Source organism: Gekko japonicus, unplaced genomic scaffold (assembly GCF_001447785.1).
Source record: "Gekko japonicus isolate JY-2015 unplaced genomic scaffold, Gekko_japonicus_V1.1 scaffold103, whole genome shotgun sequence".
Lineage (NCBI taxonomy): Eukaryota > Metazoa > Chordata > Lepidosauria > Squamata > Gekkonidae > Gekko > Gekko japonicus.
This window is the reverse complement of record NW_015160210.1, coordinates 1,915,209-1,919,780: the sequence shown is the minus strand read 5'-3', so window position 1 is coordinate 1,919,780 and position 4,572 is coordinate 1,915,209.

Genomic DNA, 4,572 nt, shown 5'->3' with positions numbered 1-4,572 from the left:
AATTCTCTCAGTCGTATGCTCCACCTTCTTCGCTGTTTCTGCCAGTTGGAGCTGCTGGGATGCGAAGTTTTGATTCAGCGAAGTCAGTTGCTCCATCGAGTTGCTCCATCACCGGCTTGAGCATATCCGCTAACATTTTCATGACGTCTGCTCCCTCTTCTGGTTTTGGGCTCTGACTACCTGCCGGTTTTGCTTTAAACTTTCTTTGTGAGGCCGCATTTTATACAATTGTTTACAATTCCAAACCACTTCTCGCAGACTCGAAAATCATCACCTCGATGTCAGCGCTCAAGTAAGTCTCTTGAAACAAAATCGCTGCTTGTTTCCCCCCCTGCCCCCTTCATTACGCTTATCTGTCCATTCGCATAAGAGGCGTCCCTCTTTGCGCTCTGCTTTTCCCACCGGGGGGGGGGGGTAGTTCGCTTTTAAAATATTCCGTTTATTTTGAACTCACGTTCATTGTCGGTCATTTCTCTGACCTCGCTCACAGTAATCGATATTCTGCTCGATCTCCAGTGCTTGTCCCAGTAGAATCAGCTTATGCCTGAGGGCCACACAGCGGCAGGACCGTCAGGGCGAAGGGGAGCCTCCATTCGGACCGTCAGGGCGAAGGGAAGCCTCAATTCTCCGGCATTTAGCTGTCGAAGAGGCTGCCCCTCAAAAGCCCTATGGCCTGGAGCCTATCACAAAGGCTCCATGTGAGTGCTACTTGAGGTAGCACCCCTCCATACCGCTGGTGTGCGAGTCGCTCCCCTGAGGTCCGGGGAGAGTGACCGCCATCGCTGATCCACAAACCGGAACCCCACCTCACATGTCTCCTGAGAAACCTGTATAAGGGTCAAGAAGTGACAGTTAGAACCGGATTTGGAACAACTGATTGATTTAGCATAGGTAAAGGAGTACGACAAGGATGTATATTGTCACCCTGCTTATTTAATTTATATGCAGAGTACGTCATGCAAAATACCAGCTTGGATGAATCACAAATTGGAATTAAGATTGCCAGAAAAACATCAACAACCTCAGATATGCAGATGATACCACCCTAAAGGCAGAAAGGGAAGAGGACCTCAAGAGCCTCTTGCTTAGAGTGAAAGAGGAGAACACAAAAGTTGGCTTGAAACTCAACATCAAAAAAACTAAGATCATGGCATCTGGCCCCATCACTCTTTGACAAAATGAAGGGGAAGTCATGGAAGCGGTGACAGAATTCACGTTCCTGGGATCCAAGATCATTGCAGACGGTGACTGCAGCCATGAAATTAAAAGACACCTGCTCCTCGGGAGGAAAGCTAGAGCAAACCTAGGCAACATAATAAAAAGCAGAGACATCACCCTGCCAACAAAAGTCCATATGGTCAAAGCGATGGTATTCCAAGTAGTAATGTATGGCTGCAAGAGTTGGACCATAAGGAAGGCCGAGTGCCGAAGAACAGATGCTTTCGAATTATGGTGCTAGAGAATACTCTTGGGAGTCCCTTGGACTGCAAGGAGATCAAATCAGTTAATCCTAAAGGAAATCAAACCTGACTGTTCCCTGGAAGGCCAGATACTGAAGCTGAAGCTCAAATACTTTGGCCACCAAATGACAAGGAAGCACTCACTGGAGAAGACCCTGATGCTGGGAAAAATTGAAGGTAAAAGAAGAAGGGGACAGCAAAGGATGAGATAGTTAGACAGTGTTATCGATGCAACAAACATGAAATTAAGCAAACTTCGGAGGACAGAAGACAGGAGGACCTGGCGTGATGTGGTCCATGGGGTTGCGAAGAGTTGGAGTTGACTGTGTGACTGAACAACAACAACATACTTTGCCAGGGACCCAACAGGTGCCCAGCTTGCAAGAGCATTATAATAATACAAGTGGGGACCTGCACAGAACTTGCGGGGAGGGTACATCCCATCCCCCTGCCTTTGCTTCCTTCCCTCTCCCCCTTCTCTAACAATCTTCTACCCCCTCTTTCTCCCACCACACCTTCTCCATCAATCTCCCTCTCCCCTTCTCTGTAATTCCCCCCAGTTCTCCCCCTCCCTAACAATCAATGCCGCCTCTCTTTCTCCGCCCTCCACTTCTCTGACAATATCCACCACCTCTCTTTCTCCCTCCCTCCTTACCTTGACCTCCTCTTGGACCACTGGGACTGCCCTTGCTCAGAGAGCCAGAAGAGCCCCTGGGATCCACCATGTCAGCAACAGGGCTCCATTAAGACAATTCTGCTCAGCAACGATTCAGTGCAAAGTCACAAAGATGAAATGGCTGAAAATGTGGAAGATTGTGCAGCATATTCAGAGAAATTACAGTTGGATGAGTCAACTCTGCCAGGCAATTAATCATTGCTTCTCACTTATGTGTGGTTTACAGAAAACAAAAGTTTGGCTCAAGAGTTGTCATTTGCAAGGCAACTAAAAACAGATGCTAAAGGGGAGTCCATATTTTGTGGTGCTGAGCAGTTCTTCGAAGACAAGGAAATGCTTACTAACTTACTTGCTTGTTTCAGAGGGTAGCCATTTTGGCCTGCTGTACAACAGTTAAGATTCAACTCGAGTAGCATCCTATCCTATCTAGAGTCTTGTTGGTTGCTAAGTTACCACTGGACTTGAACTGTAATACCTGCTTGTGCAACTGATGGAGCACCATCAATTACTGGTCACTACCCTTGGTATATTGCTTACCTGAAAAAAGCAATGCCAAATGTCGTTAACCATTCACTGCGTCATTCATCAACAACATCTGGTTGCAAAAACTTCAATGATTACCTGCACAAGTCATTACACACAGTTACTACTGCAGTGAATAAAATTAAATCCCATGCTCTCAAGATGCAAGCATTTCAGGAGCTCTGTGTTGAGAATTATGAAGATTTTGAACATCTGACGCTTCATACTGAAGTTCATTGGCTATCAAAAGGCAACTGCGTGAGATGCTTTTATGACCATTTTGACAAGGTTGTGGAGTTTTTTGAAAACATGAATGCTTTTCTCAGTGATGAACTCAAAGACATCAAGCATGACATTCCTTCTTTATCAGCTAGATTCTAGTTCAGTAGCACCTTAAAAACCAAGAGGATTTTTGGGGTATGAGCTTCTGAGAGTCTCAGGAGAGAATCCAGGTGCTACTGGATCCAGGTGCTACTGGATCCGAATCTGCAAACCAACACATCTACCCTCTGAAATGTATCAGAACTATTTGCAAAGTTCCATCTTATTAAGGCCAAATCTGTCATCTCTGCATTTATTTCAGAGTTAACTCTGTTCAAATGCAGTGTAGGCTGTCATGAGATATACCAATTTCTGAGCCTGTCTGAGCTAGAAAAGAAAGGTGGGATACAAAATGATGATCTGCAAGATTTTTGTGACCATTTGGATATTCTGCATGAAGACATGTCTGACTATCTGAGAAATCCATTTTCAGATACTGAGGAAGTTGAGGTTGTGGGGAAAGAACTAACTGAGCTACAAAATGACATTGAGTAGAATTCAAAGTTTAACAAATTGTACCGAGAGTTTTGGTCACAAAAGGAAATTTCTTGCACTATGAACAGTTGCTAAGAAGCTCCTTACTGCATTTCCAGCATCATATGTGGTTTTAGTGTGGTCATCCAACTACTCTTGAAGCAAAGAAACCAACTCCAGATTACTAAACATGGTGATTAAGGCTCCTGCTAAGTGACTAAGTGGGAAGGTAACAGTGTTTTGTGCACCTTGGCATTTAGTCATGCTGGCCACATGACCACGGCTCTTCAGGTTGGAAACGGAGATGAGCACCGCCCCTTAGAGTCGAATTTGACTAGCTTTTGAGCAAGGGAAACCTTTACTAAGTGACTTTAAACCAGACACTGGGAACCCGGTGTCATTTCATCAAGCCCATCCATTGTATTAAGACTTTACTGAATTTACTGAAGTAGTTACTAAGGCTGAGGTCAGACGTGCCATTTGGCACAGAGGGGAAGCGCTCCTATTTCCTCTCGAGTAATCTGGTTTGCGGTCGCACAATCACACATCCCTTTGTGCTGTGGGCTCATCCTGTCACTGTGCAATCGGACGCCATGTTGGGCGAGTGGTTTTTTTTGCCTTTTGTTTCCCATGTGCGTAAATGAGGAATCGAACCTCTATGTGGAGGGTCCCCCATGGAGTATGCAGTTATGCACATACTGCTAAGCAAGGGAAAAAACCCAGCACCAAGGCGGGATGAAATGAGCAAACCATCCCTACGGCTTGAGAGTGTGCTTGAGCAATCAGACTAGGGAAAATCTGTTCGTGGCCCATCGGCAAGTGTTAGGACCTTACTTTCCCCAGTGTCTTTTAACTCTGTTTTTGTGATGGGGTAGCACAGGGTGCCAATGACTGCAGGACCTTTCCAAGATGTTGCTGTCTGATCCTGTCCTTTAGATCCGTCAGGCATCCGCTGCTATGTTGGATCCAAAGGCACGTCTGACTGCAGCCTAAAAGTGGAATCTAAGATTCTTGCTAAATGATTATCTGACTTTGAAAAGCTGGCATTACTGGATTATCTATTTTGTGGAATAAATTAAACTAAAAAGTTTTAATTGGATTTTTAATAAATGTGCAATA